This window comes from Hirundo rustica, chromosome 3, assembly GCF_015227805.2.
Source record: "Hirundo rustica isolate bHirRus1 chromosome 3, bHirRus1.pri.v3, whole genome shotgun sequence".
NCBI lineage: Eukaryota > Metazoa > Chordata > Aves > Passeriformes > Hirundinidae > Hirundo > Hirundo rustica.
Window position 1 is genome coordinate 2201710 of NC_053452.1, and position 23383 is coordinate 2225092.

The 23383-nt window shown below is 47.8% G+C and overlaps 1 protein-coding gene across 3 annotated transcripts in view; it reads right to left on the reverse strand.

Moving 5' to 3' along the window:
- The window catches only part of PELI1 (pellino E3 ubiquitin protein ligase 1), a 41257-nt gene extending 28288 nt beyond the window's left edge, over positions 1-12969 (reverse strand). The window contains exon 1 of one of the 3 annotated variants that reach the window (XM_040060387.1): positions 12720-12969. The gene's annotated coding sequence lies outside the window, so the exon portion shown is untranslated. Of the gene's footprint in view, positions 1-1312; positions 1360-11918; positions 11948-12719 lie in introns of those variants that run through there. The other 2 variants (XM_058420037.1, XM_058420036.1) reach the window with 2 other exon arrangements.
- Between the last annotated feature and the right edge of the window lie 10414 nt (positions 12970-23383).

Consider the following 23383-nt stretch of genomic DNA (forward strand, 5'->3'; position numbering starts at 1 on the left):
TTGGACTAAGAATTCACTCACGGTAGAAATTTGACAGAAAATCAAGAGGTGCAGTGCAATACAGGGCTGATCAGAAACTGAAGTAAACATGCAGTGTGAATTCAAGTCGGCAAACTCACGTTGAATAATTAAGTGGTGCTTCCCATACCTAAAATGTTTCAGGCTGTAAACCACCAATACTGACTGCTCATAACTAGTTTCAGGACTCTGGCAGTTGAAACAGAAATAGCAGCCATTGAAGCACTGATAGCTTTGATCATGAAAAACATTATGATGATTACCATCTCATGCCTATTTGCTCCAATCCCCTGAGATGTAAAATAAAACTACAAACATTTTCAAAGTTACTTGCTGAAAGTCCTCTCGCTATTAATCACACCCTTTGTACTTGACGTTGTACTCTCGATCTCACTAGCATTAACTCCACTTGAAAACTGGTCTAAGCAAGGTAAAGTTGGTGTTCCCAAAACACCACATCACTGCTTTGGTTCCAGCAATACTGAGGGGAGGCAGCAGCTGTTGACCTCAAACCAGAGGGCTAAGGAAAAAGAACAAGCCACAGACACATTCACAGGCAAAGCTACAGAAAGCAACGCAAGAATTTTAAGCCTACCACATCAGAAGGATACATAGTCAGTCTAATAACAAAACTTAAGGCACAGCTCTCTGAACCTCTTCGGAAACTCCCACAATTAATTAGTTTCTCTTGAATTAGTGAAAAAACTCAGCTCATGGAAAAACTCGGGTCAACAGGTCTGGGGTAAAGACAGGCTGAGGACTGCATAGCTCAGATCTGGGGAGGGGGAGCTCCGTGTGTGCGCAGTCCAGGGAGATGAGATGGAGAAGGCATCACTCTCATCAGGCAGTAAATATTGAAACAGAGCCTCTGAAAATAACCTTAGGTAGAAATCCAACGTTAGGGCGAGAGAAAGTAAATTTGGCACAGTTTAGAAGGCATGTAACTAATATAATAATCTGCATTTTATAAAAGCTGTGGTTGCTGTGGAGAGATACTATCCAAGGAACCACTTAAAGCACTCCCTTCCACTTATTTAAAAAAAAACAACATAGTGATTAGAGAACAAATACATTTACAGATAATTAGAGCAAGGCAATAGAAGTAGTTTGTATTGTTCTACGCTTGTACTTTGCTTATCTCAATCCAAATCTTCGAGAAGTAAATAAAAGCTCTATTTGAAAGGAACTCCAAGTAGCTACCAAATTCTCTAGATGAAAAAAAAAACACGAAAAGAACTTCATGTGCAAGTAAAAAAAACCTCGTTCTTGTAGAACTGTGCAGATGCAAACTCACCGTGTGCAAGCCCCTCGAGATCGTAACCGCGCTTCCACTTGGATTTACGATACATAATCAAAAGCCTCACGCGCAGAGGGAAAGGGACCTGGTGATGATGGCCAACAATGAGCTGAGATCAGTTAGCTGCTAGTGCAGACAGGACAACGATTTTCAACACTGTGAGAGAAAGCCAGAGTGAGACCATATGGTTAAGCCCCATCCACATCAGCAATTGAGAAGTGTCAGCTGGCAGAGGCACACGTAGGAGATCTGCCTGTCACTCAAAGCCACTATAAAGAATGGTTTCGTAGAGGTTGGCTCGGTGTCTCCTGGAATAAACCCGTCTTTGAACACAGCGTATACCCTTGTCTCCAGTCAGCACTCCTAGTGCAAAGCAACTCAAATGCTCAGTTCTTCAACATTACTGAGGGAATTCAGCTGCCAGTTGCCAAAGCTCAGGATTTACTGAAATTTAAGAATATGTTCTAGAATTATACTGGATAAGTCACCGTTTTACATTTACAGGAGACTGCCAGTCCCAGGTAAGCATTAGACAAGCGCTGTCAGCAGACACCCCGGCTGTGTGTTATTCAAAACCACGCAAAGTCAAGGGATGAAAGGGCTGGCTTTAACTTCAAACTCCTTAGAGTAAGGGGAGTTGGACCAGATGAACTCCAGAGCTCCCTTCATTGACAAACCTGGCCACTTTTGCATGCAAGGACAGAAGCCTTGCATCACAGCTGTTATCTGCAGGACTGCAGGAATGCCTGAACTTAGTTGTTAGCTGTTATTTATTCTGCAGTTAAACAACTTTAAGGTGGCCCACCAGCTACGTGGCAGAAGGTTCTGCACAACCAAGATTCCCACAGAGCCACGCTCCAAATTGTTTCTCAACTGGATTTACTCGGTGCCGAGTGCACCTGAACGGATGACAGAAACAAAGAGTTGGGACCGTCTTCCACATGACTGTATTCGTTTCCAGAAAAATAGTAAAATTACACATTCCTAAATGGATTAATACTGAGATAACAGGAAATAAGGATTTGTTTCTGAGCAGTACTTAAAAGCTATGTTAAATCTTGAAAAACAAGGAAACTGCTTAGTACAGCAATAAACTTATTAGCATGCAAACAGAGTTAAAACTAAGCTTATATGAAGGATGTTGTAAAATTTAGCTCGAAAACAGCACGGTAACAGCAATAAATAAAAAAATTAAAATTCTGTCTCCGTTACAAAAGCACACTTGGAACAACCTACAGACCTGTCCTCATCAAAGTTTAGTCATTTCCTGTACGCTTCTTCACAGGGCAGTATTTTTATCTGCTCACATTAATGCAAGGTACCTCCATCACCAGTTGCTACAATAAAACCTGGGATACACCAGCACTAACACAGGTCATGGTCCAGCTGGAAAACTCTTCCACCAACACTTCTGAATTGGTCACTTGGTTGCATGGTGGGAAAGCATCTTCTGACACTGCCTGGCAAAGATAACCTACAGAAACTGAACAAGGCCCCAAGAGTAACTCCAGCACATGGAGTGGAATGAGAAGACAGGTCACAAAATACAGTCTCTGAAGATTGTCAAAGCTTAAGTGACACTCCCAAAGACTAATCAGCATCTCTGAGATGGAGTAAAGTCTGAAATATAAACTATAGCTGAGAACTAAACACCTGACCTAAAACCATGTTTCAGCGTAAGAGTGAGGCACCAATTGCCATGGTTAAGTTTATTCCAAGAGTAACTTGGAATTCCCACATATTTTACTTACAATGACTATTATTAGCAGGAAACGGAGAATTCATTGCAATTTTAAGTCTCTCTCTACCAAGAGAGACTCCCCCACTTAGATGTAGGGCTCTGAAGCACTGAGCAACTTGACCCTCTGCTAGAGCTCTTGAAGCTGCAAAGCAGAAAGCAGAGCAGGCTGCCATTTAATAAAAGCAGCCTCAGCACAAGGAGTGAAAGGGAAAACCCAGGCTTCACCGAATGCCATGCTGCTCCACATCAACACAATGGAGGGGAATCCTGTTCCACTCGGAGTGCTGTGAGCCACCTGGCCAGAAGCCACGCTTACGCACGGCTACTTGGCGCCTTGAGGGTTGAAAATAAAAGATGAACAGCCAAAATCTGAGGCCAGCAGACACAGCTGTCAGGCAGGGATCAGCAGACTCGAGGACTGGAGCAATACAAATGCTCCAGCCCATAAAGGTTGGAAGTTTTGCACTATATCCTATTCTTTCCCTCAGTTATTTCCTTCCTCTCTTTGTCTACCTACCATAACTCCTACTTGTGCTCTGCTTCTCTCCCCTATCTCCTCCCTTTTTTGTCTCTTTGGAGTCCAAGGTCTTTCTGCCAGGCTTCTTTCTATTCATACAACATGGAAGTGCTGAAAAATCAAAGTTCAAGATTTTTGGTATGTTCAGCTTCCTCAAAATTTTATGAAAATCAAGTTTCTTGAAAGACAGCTGACAGACTCTGCTTTTAACACCGTCCTCAGTCACAACATATCAGTCAGTACTGAAGAAAAGAGTTCACAAATAACGCAGTGTGCTGATTTAGCTTCTACAAATGGAGAGTCTGGCCACTGCAGAGATGTCTGATCCATAGCTCTCACTGACATGAACAGTCCCTAGCCACACAAAGACTGTCATGGTTCTTCCCCAAACTCCTGCAGGGAAAAAAAAAAATTAAAATGATAGCAGATTGGATGGAACAGCTCTAAGAAAAATCAATAACAGTAACTGTAAAATCTAAAATTAAAGTAAGTCTGGTTTTGATGCTTTCAGTACACACGGCACATTAAATTTGGCATAAACCCAATGGAACATGAAGTACTTGTGGACAATGTCTGCCAAGAGCTAGAAATACAGTACTTAGTCTTTAAAGAACAAACAGAGAGCCTCAGTTCATTTCCACTTTATGCATCTGAAAAAAAATTAAATCAAGGTGATCTTTCTGGGGGAACATTTGTATTAAAGCTAATTGGCATGCTCTGTGCGGTGCTGAATGGAACCCATGCCCACTGGCTAAGAGTAACTATTTGTCCTTCGACAGTCCGTTCCACTGGTGACAAAAGGTTACAAGCACATGTTGGAACTCCCCACATTCCAAAACACTGTGCTCTCCTGCTCAGCATCAGGTTTGTGCCTCACATAAGCTCTCTTGCTGGTCTTCAGTCATGCTGACACTTCTAAACATCTGACACAGTGAAAGCAGAAGAAAAATGGGAAGCCTGAGCTCAGGGAACTCATGCTGCACTGTCATTTTTTCACCTACCTTTCCATTTGTTGGCACTTCATTAGTTTACATGCCTCAAAGCAGAGCAAGGTTTGATTAGTAACTGAATACATATTTGCATTTCTGTAGCAGCCTCCAAACATGAACAAATTAAGCATCAACACACCTGGGAGTTCCTTGCCTTTCTTAAAACAAGGACAAAAAACAAGAGACAAGCCTAATGTCTGTATGGGGCTCTGGAGATGTCGTGCACCACCTCAGCACACAGGTTCCTCTCCCTGCCGTCTCCTACACCCTGTGCTCTTTCCTAGTTGAACAGGAGAGTGGAGCACAATTCCAGCTTTGTTACATCTCAGCTGCAGCCCTGCCTTGGGAAACTGGAGCAGCAAAAGAAGAAAAATGAGGCAGGAAACTTCTCATGCCATCCTACTCTACATGTCAGCCAAGCATTATCTGAATCTCTAAAGCTGTTGTTTCTTGGTGATTGAGGCTTTGAAATATATAATGCAGGCAGATAAATCTGACTGTTAAATAATAGCAGAATGTCTACAACACTTGCTATTGTGGACTCAAGAGACTAAAAGATACCAGACATGTGATTATTAACATGGTAATGTTCACTTCTCCCTATGACTGCTCTCTCTTGGCTTTAAAGTAAGCATTAACTCTTCCCTCACCTTTTGGATCAGGCTCCCCTCTCCGGTCCTGTTTGTACACTGGCAACTTGAACAAGTCCCACCCCAAAGCTGAGGGAGTAAGGGAAAGGCAGCAAAAATTCTTGCAACACCTCCCCTCCTGAAGCAGAGGTTCCTCTTCGCTGTCTATGCATTTATCAGAAGAGTGATATACGAATGCCTATTTCAGTGAGGAAAAAATTAAGTAGCCTATTTATATATTGGCAAAGGAATTTGAAAGTAGTTGCTGTATCTAAGTCACAAATGGGTTCATGAGCCCACACTTTCTACTACAGCACCCTGATCTTTCTCAGCCAGCAGTGAGAGGTACAAGAAACTACTCTAAGTTCACATCTGCTGCTCAGAAACCCTCTGAGAAAGCTAAAATACTGGCCACAGTACTGCACAAATATGCACACGTGCAAGAAAAAAAAAAAAAGAGATAAAAATAAAAGCTATTTGTGCATTTATTTGCCTGCACGATCAAGTTGAGTTCCTCAACTTCCGCAGGCGGCTGACAGCCTTAATAAAGCAACACATCACTTCTTTTAAAAAAGACAAGAGAAAAAAAACCTCACCCAGCTGTTACTTTCACCGTGGAACACTCCAGCCCTCAGGAACAACCTTGAGCAGTCTACAGAAACCTCACCCATCGGGCAACAGCTCATGCTGCACCAAAAGGGAAAGCTTAACAGGAATGATATCTCACATCCACCAAACGCAGCACCCAATAAATACTAAAACAACTGATGTGGGCTACCAGCAGCAAAACAATTACCTTATTGCTAAAAAAAAAAAAAAAAGAAGGAAAAATACAGAACAAAGATCTAGTATGATGGATCCACCTACCCCAGGAATCAAGAGATGATGACTTGGCCATGAAAGTCATCTAAGCACCAAGGGGTGATCATCTGTCTTCAGACTAATATGCATTACAATGTAATTTGTCTAAGGCTTGGTCTGCTAATCCCGGGGTATGAAGTGCAGTTATAAATATAAATGACATGTATATACATCTGTATGTATGTATATTAAAACACAATCTTTTAACTTAAGGAGGCACAAGGACAGCAGATTGGAGCAGGGAGCAGCGTTTACCTGAAGTGTCAGCACTACCATCACAAATTTGCCTCGACATTATCACATGAGAAAAAGAACAAATGAAACTTTAAGTGTCTGCCCTTGGGCCTCTTGGTTCTCTGCACTACCTACTCAAGAATGATTACACCTCTGCCCTGTTAAAAAAGTTTTTAACCCACTTTAAGTTTCAGGCCATTCGAGCTGGTTCTCTCCCAGCTCTTTATTGAAAGTACATTAAATAAACACCCCCACAAAGAAAAAAAAAAAATAATGGGAAATGACAGAACCGACACTTCTTGAATATACCAGTTCATCCCAAGAGGTGCATTAAGAAAGCAAAATGAGCAACAAGTCCTTTAACAGTAAGTAAAATACTTATAGTAAGCCTCCATACACGATGAATTGTGCATTTTTACCCCAACCTCATACCAAATAAACAGTTCAGCTCCATGATCTGACATAAGGATGACTGCTTATTTTCCCTGTTGAAATGTGTATTAAGTCACGATTAAGACAACAATTATTCTTGTAAAAATATTGTATGGAACTACAGCTGCTTCAGATAAGTGGAAAGGATATCAAAGTAGCACGAGACAAAAATCTCAGTATACATATTAACACTTAAAGAGAAGAGAAGAGAAGCCTTGAGATTTCTTAGTGGAAATTCTTCAGGGACCACTTTTATCATTTAACACGAACAACTTGTCTTAGGACAAAGAAAATACAGATGTGGGACTCAAGCTTGTGTGATTTTAAAAATCAAGTCCTTACTGTTTAATACTGCTAGGCTATTAAAAGCAGAAGGATCTGGGAACAGAGAAAGCGGCACTTTGGGACAAACCTGCAGTTGTCGGACGGGCACGATCTCGACACAAGGAAAGGAACTACAAACATATGGAACCCCAAGCCTAACTCTGTGACTGGTTAAACCTTGTCTTACAGTGTCCCAAAGGATATTTAATATATTTAAGGAGACCCTATGTGCAGTCTGCACAGGCACACAAGCTCCCTTCCCTAAAGGCCACGGTTCTACCCGGGTGCAAAGCTGTTCCAGACATCACTGCTCAATTCCTGGGCAAAGCTGGGTGAAACATTTCGAGCTGGATCTGACCCAGAGATGCCAGTCTGACTGCCCTGACCCAAAGAACAATGAGGCCATTAGTGGTTTTGGCCCAGATCAAGGGGTTACCATCCATGGGGATAAGCTGGCAGGGACAAACTAACCCAACAGCTGCAACTTCCCAGTTGCTCACTTCATGGTTCAGACAATCAAGCAGCAACACTGAGAAGATGAGCAGGACAGTGTGAGATGTACCAGTCACACCCCCAAATTTCTTCTCATTGTGCCCTCACAAATTCTTGCAGGCCTTGAGCTCCACACCCATGTCAAATCTTAACAGTTTTCTCAAGAAAAACCAAATCAGTGCTCTCAAATTCAATCTCTGTTCCCTACCTTGTCCAAAAAGTAAGGAAAATAGGTACCCCAGCTCAAAAGAGTATTTTCAAGCATTTGTAACGAAACCCAAAGGGTTATATAGTTACAGAAATGTTACAAACTTGAAATACAAGCAGCTAAGTACATCCAGACAAATGAATCAATTGCCAATGGAAGGAAAAAAAAACACAAACATTGATGGTGGTCTACTTAAAAGAAAATTCTGGCTAGGCAGGGATTTGTGTTTTATTATTTTTCTGGGTTTTGGTTGCTTTAGGGTTTTGTTGTTTTATATCTTCAAGTCTTAGCTCCAACATACTACCCCCCAGAGAATCCTACTTGACTAACTTACTCCAAACCCATAACCTGCAAGTACCTACATATTTATGTCCCTCGTTCACTCAAAACTTCAATCAATCCACAAAATATCATTACCTAGTAGGTAGTCCTATTATCAACTACCCTTAATAATAACAAAAAAATATATTCCAGAGATCATTTCAATACCTTCCTTGCTGTTCACACACATATATATATACACACACCCTGATGTAGCCAGACCTGCATCTCCCTGCCCCAAATATCTCTGTGCTATTAAAAAAAAAACAAAAAAAAAAAACCCCAAAAACTTCTCACAATTAATGCTTTTCTCCCTTCTAAAAACAGAATTTATGCAATTAACTTCCACAAACAGGGCTGGCACAGAAAAATATCAGGTTGGCATGGCTGTCTAGCCAACATCAAGGCAGACCAAGAGCGTTTTGAGCCAACTTTGACACATATCCCAAATCTTCTGCAACACAGACAGGTGAACAAGGAAAGTGAGTGTGAATTGAACAAATCCTCTTCCTGACAGGAACATAATTACTGGACCAGAGTAAGATGTTTTGTCCGCTCCTAATCTAAAAACTGCAATATAGCTTTAATTAGAAGAGTAAAATTATAGGATACTCCCAATCCTGAAACCACGGCCAGAAATTCACTGCGAGCTTTAGTCCACTCCGCTCTCGAGCACGAGATTCAAGCCCAAAATTCAGCATTTACATAAGTAGCATGGGTGGCATTCAAGTCACTGTGATTAAACCCAGCAGCGTGGATTAAAACCAAGGTCAGCAGATTAACTTTTATTACCTGCTCACGAACTGAGCCGTGCTCCTGCATGGCAGGCTCCAGAGGATACCATCAATCCTTAACCAAACACTCCCAGGGCAGGCTCTGCACTCAGCCTCAACCAAACAAGCTGCTGGCTCGCTCACACTCGAGCCCACGTCCCCAAATGCCACCTCACATGCCAGCCAGGAGACATTGCCGGAGCAGGAGTGGGACTGATGAGCACCTACCCTCCAGCACAGCCTGCCAGCAGAGGACAACAGCTTTTTCCTGCAAAGCTTGTAGTTTCCAGCCAACTATTTCACAATCACTCACCACTACAGGGTTATTCCAGAAAGGTCACTTTGAGCAGCCGGGAACGTTTGGTGCTCCAAATCATGTCACACGGGTCACAAAAAGAAGGCCATGGCACGGGGCTCACCTAGGTGACCCAAAAGCTGTGCAAAGCACCCAAGAACCTCTGCCCACCTGAGGAAAAGGTTTCTTTTCAAACCAATATAAACACAGGATACTTGTAAAAGAACATACTCATAGCGTCCAAGACCGTCATTTTTCTGCAAATCAAAGAGTTTTAACTGCTTTTAGCAGAAGGCAGAAACAAGGTAGAGCTTGCCTTTTATTTTAAGTTTCAGGAGGATTTCTAGCTGGACAAAGAGCTTCCATCTTTTTTAACTTGAAAGGCGTTCAAATATTTTAAACAAGAAACACAATCACTCATAACTACTAATTGCCACATCCATCACAAAGCATTAAGGCCACAAAAAACGTGCCATGATGGTACCTTATTGCCCCAGGCACCCACTGGAGAGCCCAGAGCGGGACAGGGACAGGGAAATGCATCCCACAAGCTGCCCACCACCTCCTGAGAAGCACAGAACCACGTAGGTCTTGCCCAACCGACACCATTTTTCACAACTAAATTGCTCTTTTACCTTCTTCCCCATGAATCTTTTCACCCCAGGCAGACTGACTGGAGATGCAATATTAATTTCAGTAGGACTAGGGAACTACAGGAGGAGTGTGACACTTCCCGGTGCATCCTGCCAAGGGGTAGATTGAAAGGAAACAGAAACAAGATCAGATGGAAACGTGCTCACTTTTTTTTTTTCCCACTGAAACTCGGCGGCATTCAGCGGCGCTCGACCTACTTCCTATCCCGTGTCTCTGCTGTCACTTCCTCTGACAGTTTGTCAGCACGCTTGTGAATCTGGAGATTAAGGAATGAATGCCTAGGAGGTGAAAGAGACGGACTTTTTCATCCTGATGTTCAGTCAAAACTTTTACAATCTAACCAGCGAGGCGCACGCTGACCAGCCAGCAAGTGCCTCCAATTAATGGCATGCAGTTGGAATTGCTAATCAACTGCGTAGTTTTGCTCACAAGAATGCACTTAAAGGTGACTGATTTCTCATGAAACACCCTCATTCTCCCCTTTTTTAGCGCAGGGCACGGATTAGCATCTAAAAACGGCTTTGGGTTTCCCACTTCCTGTCTGAAAAGACATTTCATATCAAAAAATACTTGTAATTAACTCCTTGCAAATGAGTAAGGGTTCTAAATACCACTGGCTCCGAGCACACCACGATCCTCTATTTCGTACCTACAACCACAGTCACTAGCTATAAACGCTGAAGTGAAAGGATCCTGTTTCCCACGCCTGGTTTCTTAACAGAAACCAGTATCACCACCAAAATACAAAATGGTTGTAGCAGAGGCAGCGTGTGTTAAGCTCCTCTTTAACTGGAATACAAGCAGTTGCTCAAAACGTTAATTTCCAAGATGAACACCAGCACGGTGACCTGCTGCGTTTGAGAAATACATTCCAGTGTTTGGTAAGAACGGAAACATTCATGAGGCACACGACCCAAGGCTTTACTCAGCTCGAACAGTAGGTGCTCCTACATGTTTAATTCATTTGAAATTGGAGACGTTGAAGCTTCAGGTACCCAGTGGCAACCTGCATACAACCAGAACGCATTCCTAAAGCTTCCTGCCGGGCGATTCACACGACTTCAAAGACTTAGGACACTTGTCCTGCTCAGCACCGAGGGAGCCTAATTTTCCCACTACCAACGCTGAATTTTTAGCAAACCACGTTTTTTCTTGGGGGAAAAGGACAGTGGTGAAGAGGAAAGGGGGAAGCGTCCCGGGCAGCCGTCCGAACTTCGGCTCTACGTTTTTCACTCCAAAATCGTCGGTGTAAAACGTCACAAGGCCACAGAGACCACACAACAACACGTGCAAAGGAAGATCCGGGCAGCCTGTTCACCTCCACTAACCTACGGGCGCCTTCTGGAACAAAAAGCAACCGAAGATGTATCATCAACAGGTCACCCGGCTGCTTCTTTGCGGGGGAAAAAAACGTAAAAATCCGAAATGCTGCCGAACAGAAACCGGAAAGAGCCTTTGTTTTTTTTCCCCCGTGTCTCCCCCCGCCTCCGATACGGGTTCGAAATGGAAAAAAAAAAAAATAAGAACCACACCAAACCTATCGTCCTCCAGATGCAGAAGCGCCAGCTTCTAGCTAGCTGAAAGGCTTGGTAATTTTCCTTGCCAAGTAGTGTTTTTTCAAGGCAGAGAAGTCCCCCCCCCAAAAAAAAAGTAATAATAAAAAAAAAGGCCAGAAACACCAGCATTACAGCTGCTTTTTGCTCGCACGTATTCCAGAAGCTGCATTTTGCAGAGGTGAAGTAGCTGCAGTTTTTGCGGTGGCAGTAGAAACAAAAACAAAGGGGGTGGGGGGGGTCGGGGAAAGAAAAAAAAATGCTTCCGGTATAAAAACATAATTGATTTAAAATATGCCCTTTATCAGACGAAAATTATTCCGCTGAAAACACAACTGCTCCTTCTCTCCCCTGCCTTTCGGATATCTTCTCTACAGCTGTTGCAGGCAGAAATGCCCCCCTCGTACTAAATCCTGCTGAAAAATCGCATTATTTAACTGGGTGAAAACAAGAGTGAAAAGAAAAACCGGACACAAGTTGCGCCGTACGGCGGGCAGCTCACAAAAGAGCCAGGGCTGAGGAGACGGGAGAGAAACCCTGCAATTCCCCCGAGAAGCTTAAGATTAAAGACACAACTTACCCACCGCCCAGCTGGATTTTTCCAGAGTAAAACAACATCAAAATTGGAAGGGCTAGGGATTTAAAAAAAAAAAAAAAAAAAAAAAAAAAAAAAACCAAGAAAAAGAAACCAGCATTCCCACCAAGATCTTTCAGGTTAACAACAGCCAAACAAAATCCCCCTTTGTTTTGTTGTCACCCGCCTGCGTGCTGCTCCCATTCCGCGCTCCGGCACGGGAGGCTGCGATCAATGGACTTGGCGGGGGGAGAACTCGTTCTTACCCCCCAAAAATATACATATACCACCACCGCCTCCATTAAAAAAAAAAAAAAAAAAAGAAAATCCACCTCCGAATTCAACAGCAGGCTGGTGTTCGAGTACCGAGCGACTTTGGTTTTTTCCTATTTATTCGGGTTTTTTAAAGTGATGTTTTCCCCGAGGGCAGACGGCTCGGCAAGCCGCTCCATGACAAAGAGCTTCCCCAGCCCCAGAGCGCGGCCAACTCCGGGTGGGTGGGAAGCAAAAAAAAAAAAAGAAAAAAAAAATTAAAAAAATATACCAAGATAAATAAATAAATAAAAGAAGACAAAAAACTTCCCAGGCCCCGGTGGAGGGGGGAATAAAAAAAAAAAAATGGAGAATTATTTTAGAAACAACCACAACGAGGGAGCCTTGCGAGGCGCAATACAAAGCGCGCAGGGCGGCGGGAGGGGAGGAAGGAGCCCGAGGAAGGCAGGAAGGGGGCAGGCCCCGGGCAGGCCCCCCCACCCATCGGATAGCGGCGTGCGGACGGCGCTCTGTCGCGACAGGCGCGATACTCACCCCGGGGAGGAAGGAAACGGGCAGGAGAGGCACCCCACGCCGGCAGGCCGGGAGCGGGGGGAAGCGGCAGCCTCAGCCTCCTCACGGCCGCGCGGAGGGCGATAGTTCCGACCGGGCGACAAGGCGAGAAGGCTCACGGCGCTCACCTCCGGCCGGCAGGGCTCCGGCGGGCCGGTGCTGCGAGCCACAGGCCGGGGAGCGGCGGCAGCAGTAACCGGGGAAGGAAAAAAACCAATGGACGCCGCCGGCTCCGCCGCCTTCACACCGACTGCCGCGCGCCGCCCCGCCTCGCCGAACGCCACACCGGCGGGGCGGGGCCGAGCGGGGACACGCCCCCTGGCCGGCCCCCGGGGCATGGCGGGAGTTGTAGTCCTGTCCCCCGCCCCGCGCCGAGCGCAGCCCGTGTGCCCGTGCGCCCGAGTGTAGGAGTGTGTAGTCCTGTGCAGGCGTGTCCCCGTGTGCAGATGTGTCCCCGTGTGCAGGTGTGTCCCCCTGAGCAGGTGTATCCCCCTGTGCAGGCGTGTCCCCCTGTGCAGGCGTATCCCCGTGTGCAGGTGTGTCCCCGTGTGCAGGTGTGTCCCCCTGTGCAGGTGTGTCCCCCTGAGCAGGTGTGTCCCCTGTGCAGGTGTGTCCCCCTGTGCAGGCGTGTCCCCATGTGCAGATGTGTCCCCGTGTGCAGGTGTGTCCCCTTGTGCAGGCGTGTCCCCGTGTGAGGGTGTGTCCCCCTGAGCAGGTGTGTCCCCCTGTGCAGGTGTGTCCCCCTGTGCAGGTGTGTCCCCTTGTGCAGGCGTGTCCCCGTGTGAGGGTGTGTCCCCCTGTGCAGGCATGTCCCCCTGTGCAGGTGTGTCCCCGTGTGCAGATGTGTCCCCGTGTGCAGGTGTGTCCCCCTCAGCAGGTGTATCCCCCTGCGCAGGCGTGTCCCCCTGTGCAGGCGTATCCCCGTGCGCAGGTGTGTCCCCGTGTGCAGGTGTGTCCCCTTGTGCAGGCGTGTCCCCTGTGCAGGTGTGTCCCCTGTGCAGGTGTGTCCCTGTGTGCAGATGTGTCCCCGTGTGAGGGTGTGTCCCCTGTGCAGGTGTGTCCCCCTGAGCAGGTGTGTCCCCTGTGCAGGTGTGTCCCCTTGTGCAGGTGTGTCCCCCTGTGCAGGTGTGTCCCCTGTGCAGGTGTGTCCCTGTGTGCAGATGTGTCCCCGTGTGCAGGTGTGTCCCCCTGTGCAGGTGTGTCCCCCTGTGCAGGCGTGTCCCCCTGAGCAGATGTGTCCCCCTGTGCAGGCGTATCCCCGTGTGCAGGTGTGTCCCCCTGTGCAGGCGTGTCCCCTTGTGCAGGTGTGTCCCCCTGTGCAGTTGTGTCCCCGTGTGCAGGTGTGTCCCCGTGTGAGGGTGTGTCCCCTGTGCAGGTGTGTCCCCCTGTGCAGGCGTGTCCCCGTGTGCAGGTGTGTCCCCCTGTGCAGTTGTGTCCCCGTGTGCAGGTGTGTCCCCGTGTGAGGGTGTGTCCCCCTGTGCAGGTGTGTCCCCCTGAGCAGGTGTGTCCCCTGTGCAGGTGTGTCCCCCTGTGCAGGTGTGTCCCCTTGTGCAGGCGTATCCCCCCTGTGCAGATGTGTCCCCATGTGCAGGTGTGTGTGTGTCCCCTGACCTGCGCTTCGTGTGCTGCGCAGCGCTGAAATCCCACAGAGTCCCGGGCTGCCTCAAAAGGAGTGTGGCCAGCAGGTTCCCCCCGCCCCATTCGGCTCTTGGGAGACCTCACCTGGAATACTGCGTACAGTTCCGGTGTCCCCAACATAAGAAGGACGTGGAAGTGCTGGAGCAAGTCCAGAGAAGGGCCATGAAGCTGCTAAGAGGACTGAGTACCTCTGGCACGAAGACAGGCTGAGAAAGCGGGGGCTGTTCAGCCCAGAGAAGAGAAGATTGTGTGGAGAACTCACAGCAACCTTCCAGTAATTGAAAGGGAACCTCCAGAGGAGCCAGAGAAGCTCCAGCAATAGGACAAAGGGCAATGGGTACAAACTGAAAGAGAGGGAATTTAGGTTGGATATTAGGAAGAGGTTTTTTTGGCGTGAGAGTGGTGAGACGCTGGGACAGGCTGCCCAGGGAGCTTGTGGATGGCCCAAGCCCGGCAGCGTTCAAAGCCAGGCTGGACAAGACCTTGAGCCACCTGGTCTAATGGAAGGTGTCCCTGTCCAGGGCAGGGTGTTGGAACTAGGTGATCTTTAAAGTCCTTTCCAAATCTTTAACATTCTACAGTTTCATGTGTGTATGTATGTATACATACACATGGATGTGTAGAAAAATGTATGTATGTGTATATGCCCCATATGTATGTGTATATATATATATTTCAACTGAAAGACCCTCCTAGCTACGTAAACAAAGACTATATTAATTGATTTTGCTCTATGTCTTCCACAGCTTAAGAGAAATCACAGCCTTGATGTGATCTTCAGTATTTTTTTTTCTCATATGTGTTGAGAAACAGATTTTTAAGGGAAACGGGAGTTTTCACCACCACATCATTCAGAAAATAATATGGTCCTGCCCCAGCACAACACACAAATGGAGGTGCTTTCATGGTCATCACACCATGAGCTGCTGCTGATTCTCCAGGGTCAGAAATATTAGTGGTGCCAGGCTGTGTAAACTCTACCCATCATTAACCTGGGTTTCATTGGTGCTGGGGTTTTTAAGGAGAGATTAAGAGATACAACTCAAAGCTCCCAGATTATAAAAACAAAAAGGAGTCTGGGTGACCATCCCACATGATCTCTGGTATAACCCTGTGCATCCCCAAACCGGCTTTTTCCTCAAAGGCATTATTCTTTTAAAACACCTGAGATAAAAATAGCCCTGATGGTAAATTCACCGCATCCCAGCTTTTGGTGGCTGCTGCAAACAAAGCCTGGTGTTAAAAATGAGCTCTCCTTGGAGCATTTATTGTCTTGCCTTTGGATTTGCCATAACTTTGTTCTCCGTCCTCAGCAGCTCTTTATTCCCTGCCATATTTCCAACCCAGGTACTTACAGCCCTCAGATTAGAGCATGCTTTAGTGTCCTTGTTGGAACCCTGGGCACTGAGAGTTCCAGGCTCTCTGTGCTCACAGGCACTGACCCCCAAGCAAACACTGCATTGACCTGAGCCCGTGGAAAAGGCTCCAAAATGGAGTGACAGCACTGGGATTGTGGGTGTGGAGTTTGGATAGAAGTGTGTGATAGCACAGGGTGGGAAACTCAGAGTTTAAGGGTTTAGAATACAGTAATGGATATAAAGCAAGATGGAGGATTTAGGGCAGAGGCTGAGTCCTTCTTTTTCACCTTCTTCATGGGTCTGGGTGGGATTTTGTAATTGGATAGAAAAATCCACATTGCAGACAATGGGTGGTTGGTTATTGGGTTAAAAGTAAAAATAATTTAGGTGTCATTTCCTAATTGGACAGTTTGTCCTTAAAAGGCCTTGTAGAGAGAAAGCGATTGGGCTCCATTTTTAGTTTGTCAGCTCAAAGTGCTGTAGAACTCACGGTTTATGAGACTCTAACATAGATAAGAATTAATAAAGAACAGAATCCAAACATAAACCATCATCTTGAGCATTTTATCCCAACCCTGTCAAAAAAGAAGACAAAACACAACATCTCCTCTCTGCTGAGCTCCCGGTACGGCATCCCCTCATCCTTGGCTATGGTGCAAGTCAGACCCTCACCCCTGAGCAGGAGCGTGTCCTGCATCATCTGCCCACAGCTGCTGGAGGTTCCCATGGGACTCAGGCACAAGGGAGTAAGGAGCACACATGTGGGCACGTGGCAGGTGACAGCAGTGCAGAGGCATGGGTGGGGAAGCTCCTGGCTCCAACTCTGACGTGGAAAACCTGCTGAGTCCCGCCTGCGAGCACGTCGTGTCCCAAGCCAGGGAGCAGGTGCTTCCTTTCCAGAGATGGTGGGCAAGAGCTGAAGGAAATGGGATGGGGAAGTGGTGCCTTCAGTTTTATCTTCCATGTATTTCGTGTTCTGTGCAGCCCAGGTACAGCTCTGAGCTCACATTCGGTGTCACTCAGCTCTCTGCACACAGCAGGGACACAAAACAAATCCTTTTCCTGCTGGACACCAAGGACAACTTTCAGCCCCAAAGCACAAACAAGGGTGGCTGGAGGGAGGAACAAGGAGGATGGGAGCTCACAGCCTGGAGCTGGAATTGGACAATTAAACCCCAATGTGCAAATGGAACAAAACTTATAAAAATGTGAGACCTCGTGACCGTTCAGCCATTTTGTGACCATTTTGGGTGCACCTTGGGTGTAGCCCTGGTCAGGCCCTGTCCTGCCCAAGGTGGATCCTGGAGGCCTTTCAATAAATCCCCGCTTTACTCTCCAGCTCCGTGCAGTCTCTGTCTCAGCTCAGCCTGCCCAAGGCCCCAGAAGGAGGTGAGGGATAGGTGGAACACCCTGCAGCTGGGGACGTCCATGCTGGGATGAGCGGCTCTGCCCGACGCGCTCAGAGCTCTGCGTGCGGTGAATCACTCGCCACACGTGTGACGCAACACGGCAGCGGTAACAGATCTCGTTATTATCCAATTGACACGGGGAAACTGGGGTGTGCAGAGGTGAATATTGTGCCTGGGGCACACTAAGACCAGATTACGGAAGGCCTCACGCTGCCGTCCCGTGCTGGCTTTACTAAGCCGTGGAGGAATTGGGTGCAGCTGGCAGAAGCAGACACGGAGTATGCTGAGGGAAGCCTGGGGGGAGAGGATGAGCTTGGCATTCCCAGCACAGAGCCTTGCCCCTAGCTTTTGTGTCCTGCCACAACAGGTCGTTCCCCCTGCTGTGTTGAATGTGGTCCCCTTCAGCTCCCAGGAGCTGCTCCAGGTTGCTGTCACACGCCGTGCTCTGCTGTTGTCGGGGGCTCCTTTTCAGGAGCTTAAATTCCCCGGCATTCAGGTGGTTTTAGAGTTCTTGCCCTCTGCAAAGCTCTGTGCCAAACGCAGGAAAAGACGGAGGCTTCAAGGTTACATGTTTCGTTTATTAGTTCTTACCTTACAATTTCCTCAGTGTCCAAAAGATGTTTGCCGCGGCTCGGACATCTGGTGACTCCCCCTGTCTCTGGGCTGTCCTTATCTTTTATACTAATTGCTACCTATTTCTTATTTACTATTTATTACCAATGTCTATCACTAATACTAAAAAGGTCATCTTTACTCTGACCCAATCCTCACTAACTACTTTGTGCCAACGTCACTGCAGAAATGGAGTGAGGGAAGGAGAAGGAAGAAGAAGGAGACAACGCCCCAAATTCTCCATCTTTCCCCATTCACTTCAATGCCAAAAATCCCAAACCCACTGTTTTTTCACCCTGTGATATACTAAACTACTATTTTTCACACTCTTGTGGCCTGCAATGCTTCCTGCAGTGCAAGAAGCCTCTCCCATGGACTGAAATCAAATCCAGTGTCTCTCTGAGCTCTGGGCTCTGGGTTGGGGTCCCAGACCCCCCTGCCCAGGTCCCTGACCCTCCAGGGCAACCAAAGGAATGTCCTGGACTCCAACATGCTGTAGCATCTGATGTGTTCCTCACTTTGTCCCTTGGGAGGCCCTTTCCTGATTTTGCCAGGCCGTGCCACCCTCCTGCAGAAGACAACATGATGATGAGAGATTTCCAGTATCCCAGCATCCTTGTCCCAGCTGCCTCAGGGATGAGTCCTGGATGCCAGCGATGCCGGGGCTGAGCCTGGCCCTGTCCTGGGAGAGCACCTGCAGCCACAACCAGGGCTTGTGTCCCACTGCTGAGGGACCATCCTTTATTCAACTCCAAATTAGCACCTTCAGGACGGGTTTCTGCTTCATGAATTGGCCCAGTCCCTTCTTATATCCTTGCAAGCGTTTATCCTTTGCACAACCCCCCTGGCTTAGCACTGCTCTTGGTTCCCTTTTCATCTCGGTCCTGCCTCAGGGCTCATTTCTTTCTCAAAGACGTTTGGGAGGAAGCTTAAGAGACAAATCAGCATTACAAAACATTCCTCTTTAGAAGAAAAAAAAAAATATATATATCAGAAAGCTTTTCTCTCCTTACTTAAAAAAAAAAAAAAAAAAAAAAAAAAGGAAACAGATGAGTTTAGTGACTCTTTTCAGTATTTCCTTATATTTAACACATGTCCCTTGTTACGGCAAAAGGGCAATCACCACTAACAACTGAAAGTCCTCTGCGACATGCCCAGAGGTCTGGAGAAGCTGGTGCTAAAAACTGGGCTTCAGAACTCGGCTCCTTGCTGGCAGGAAGCCTGGGGGCTGCTTTTCCCTCTGATCTTGCCATGCACCCTTGTACCATGAGCTTGTACCACTACACGGAGAGACAGCAGGAAGCTGAAACAAAAAATACTCGATGTTTTGGGGGAGCCAGGCTGGACTGAAGTGATAATCCATTGGAGAGGGAAGGGTGGGTAGGTAGAGCATCACCTTCGCCGACCCCATCTCATTTCACACCGGCTTTCCCCTCCCAGCCCTAAAACTTGGGGCTGCGACTCAGAGAGCTGGAGTTCTGAAGTAATCTTTGATATTTAAACAGCTATTTTCTGTTTTCTGACAGCCACACGCTGTTCCAGCACTGGTGTCGAACAGGCTCTCTGAGTCAGACGCAAAATAAAGTGACACATGGTCCCCTCTAATGTTCCCATCAGAGCACGTACGGTCCTGTGATCTCACTGCAGCAACGAGGAAACGGCCAAGGCTCCTGGCCAGGTTTCTGTGCTGCTCTTAACTGCACGTGGCCCCAACAGCAACAGTTCATTCACACCTCACTGCCCCTGTCTATATTATTAAATAAAATGATCCCCAGCCAGAGTGGTTTGGCTGGGCTCAGGGCACTGAACCTTGCCACTAAACACTGCGTCCCCTAAAGCACCATGACCAGTCCAGAACTCTTCAGTGCAGCTCCTGGTAGTGCCCAGATCGTTTTCCAGACCTGGGCTGCCAAGTTCAACCTTCCAGGATACTTCACCAAGTCCTCCAAAACCTTGGAGAAGCCCCTCATTCCTGTGTCTCCAGGGGTTCTCCTCACGCCTCTTTAAACCAGCTGCCTCCCTGGGTTGGAAAACTGAAGTTTGCAGCACTTTTCTCATCCAGCCCAAGGGATTCAAGACTTACACCCAAGCAAACCTCACTGGGGACTGGTGCTGCTGGGGCTGAGCGTGATGACAAGGTGCAATTCCTGCCTGCGTGGGTAATCAGCGCGGCTCGGTGCCACGAGCTGTGATTAAGCCATTAGTCAGTCGCGTGAAGATATTTGAGATTACAAGCCGATGCTGAATTCCTTCTCGGAAGGGTTGAGACAATTAGCATTTGGCTCTGGTGGACACGAGGTCAGAGCCTGTCAAAGACAAGCCGTGACGCCGTCACCTTGAGGGCAGGCATCGGCCTGATCGGCGAGAGTCGGGCTTTTCCGAAGGAGCGCGCCGATCCCTCCGACCCGTCCCAAACCCAGCCCCGGGCTCGTCGGGGGCTAGTCACCAAATCATTGCGGAGGAATCGAAGCACCCCGAGCCTGGCAGGCGATTCTTTCATTTCCAAGGCCAGCGGTGTGCGCTTGCACCCGCGCCGCGCTCAGGCGGAGCAGAGGGGCGGCTGTGCAATCACCATCGCGTACGCCGATTGAATCGCGTTCCTCCGCCCGTTCGTAGAAATGGGATTTGCTTTGAGTTAATAAGCAAACATCTATCCTCTCAAAGCGTGTTTGCAGAGCTGTAAGATCGAGGGGCAGAGAGGAGGGAGGGAGGGATGGAGCCGTGGTACCAGCACAGCGTTTCGTCAGGGTGCCGCTGGAGCGTCACGGGAGTCAGCCACCCGGATGGACACGAGTCAGCCCCCCTGGCACACATTAATTTATTAATTAACCGTGTGGAACAAAAACTGCAGCCCTTTCAGAGGACCTCCCTTTGAATACAGCTGCAAAAGGGGAGGTTTAAGCAGAACACGGAGCCTCCTGCTGTCCCTTCGCCGAGGACAGGATTGCACCCCTTGGGCTCTGGGATATGTTTCACTGCTTGTCCTTGAATGCAGATCTGGGATATATTTGGGCTCTTGTCACTGAGACACACAAAGCAGTCACACGCAGACAAGAGATTTTCGCAAGGCAGAGGTCCTTCTGATCCTAGCTCACAGCTGAGAGAGCCGAGAGAAGAGACCCCTTTGTTTATTTCTTACTTTCTATACATTTGTGGGTCTAGCTCTTTGGGGTTTCCACCCTTCAGCCTCAGTGGCCAGACCAATTGTCAGTTATAATTGTTTTTAGGTTAGAAATATGCAAACAAAGGACAGAGAATGAAAAACAAAGGATTTGTTTAAGTTGCATCTGTGGGAAAAGGTAGAAAACTGCTCTTAATACTGTACAATAACTAAAAAGATCTGACTCCATTTAAGAAAATCAAAAGGCTCAGAAAAACCAGGGCAACAGGCTCTGGGATATATTCCGTCGCTTGTCCTTGACTGTGGATCTGGAGGGAAAGTTTGTTCAGCGTTTGCAGTGATTTCTCGCAGTAAGCAAGACCTCCACCAGCAGCTCCCAGGTACATCTCTTGGGCTGCTCAGGTGGGAGAAGTCGCTTGGCTGCTGCTCAGCATCACAGCTGTCCTCCCATGGACCGTGTGCACGCACCTCCCAGCTTTCCCAGACACCCAGTCTCGAAATCAAAGTCCTTCTCCCCCTGCCCCCTTCTCTTCCTTTTGTTCTTCCCTAAAACACGCTCTCTCAAGCTGCCGTGCGGAAGAACACATGCCTTTTTCCCAGGGAGGGCGACACGGCAGCATCTCCCCCTCACCCAACCCACGGCACAACCCGAAAAATGGAGGAGGCAGGTGTTACTTGAGCAAGGCACATTCAAACGCCTTTAATGAGGCGAAATGAAAGCCCCACGCGTCGCTCGCTACAGCTGCTGCACCGGTCTGGAGGGTGAATGGTAAGAAAAGCAGCACACAATCAGCACGTGAGTGCTCCCAGCGCCCACAGGACGGGTCCAGTTTATAGGCTGGCTGAAGAGACAAAGCGGATTTCGAGTCCTTGGAAAAACACACGGAACCACAGATGTTATGTATGGCTTTGCATGCATTCCGTATACGCAGCCAATGCTGCCTTTTTTTTTCTTCTCTTTTTTGTTTTTTTTTTTTTTTTTTTTTTTTTTTTTTTGGCTTTTTCTTTTTTCTCCCCCTCTGCATGTCATGGAAAAAAAAAAAAAAAAAAAAAAAATTCTTCTGCTTTCTGCCTGAGAACTCATCTGCTTGTTGTAGCTATGATTTAAGCCACATGAGCTGGCTGCGTGGTAACAGAGTGATACTCCTTCTTCGGCTTTCTCACTCGAACAATGTGATTAACGCAGCGCTTTCTGGATGGCTCAAGTCTGTCAATCCAAGGAGGAAGCTCAGGGGAAGGAGGCCACCATGGCCCCTGTCATAACAAGGCTTGTCGAATCGTTGAGGCCAGGCTGGCATGGCCACCTCCAACCCTTCATTTTGAGGGTGGTAAGATGCCTACAGCAGGTCCCACGGTGGCCTGGCTGTGGCTGGGCTCACCAAGTCTTTGCTGGGCAGCTCCAGCAGCGCCCAAAGGGAGGCTCAGACACCACTGGGGATGTGGGTGACATTTTTGAGGGAAGGAGCTGAAAGGCTCCTACCAACTACAGAGGTGTTTGGCAACGAGCTTCCAGCGTTGTATTCCGGGCATTTCAAATCTCTTATTTTCTCCATTCAGCTGAGGGGTCCTATGGGACGGAGCTGCAAGCAGCTCTTGGTCTTTCTTCTCTAGACCCTCCAGTGCCCATTGTGTTTGCTCCTTCTCTGGGGCCTGCATCTGAATCCTACAAAATGCTTTGGGGTTTCTCTTTGCTTTTAAGGGCACCCACTGGATTTTGGAGCCGGTATTTGGCCGTTCACAGCCATGTTTTGTTCCTGGACCAATATGACGGCCAACAAATCCCCTTGCTCTCACCTGAAGGATCAAAGCGTTTCCTGGCGATGCTCTTCAATTTGCACTTACGCTCACTGAACTTCATTTGGCGTGATCTTGTCCTTTCAGCTGGGAAAACTTCCCTCGCTCAGCCCCTCGGTTTCACCCTCCTGAAGGAAATCACTGGGGTGCTGTAGAGGGAAAATCCCTGCTCCAAGGCGCCTGCGGGCTCGGGCTACAGCAGCCTGCTGCAAGCCGGAATGAATCAGAGCTGTGAAAGCACAGGCTCGCTGGCAGGAGCCAGCATCCCACCTCCCTAGCGAGTGCTCAGCTCTGCCTGCCCACCAGCCCACCACTCTGGGGGCTCCACTGTGTCCAGCATCATCCTGAGGAAGATGCAACACCGTTCAACCCACTCCTGGTTGTCTTTGCCAGAAGCCCACCACCACCAAATGGCGATGAATGGCCCCTAAAACAAATTGTCTGCGTCTGTGACAGTGAAATAACCCTTTCCAGAGCCTGAGCACCACTTTGGAGCAGGCTGGGGAGCTCAAGCACTGACCAGGCCTGGGTAGGAAGTGGTGTGAGCTGGAGACCACTCAGAGGCAGCACTTTGGATGGGGTTACCTCCTGTGGGGCTGCAGCGGGCTTGGACAGCTGTAGGACGTTGCCGGCTGGAGTCAGGACTGGGAAGCCACCCACAACGCACTTGATTTATGGATATATGTGTTGTCTTTGAGGCTTGATGATTGCCCA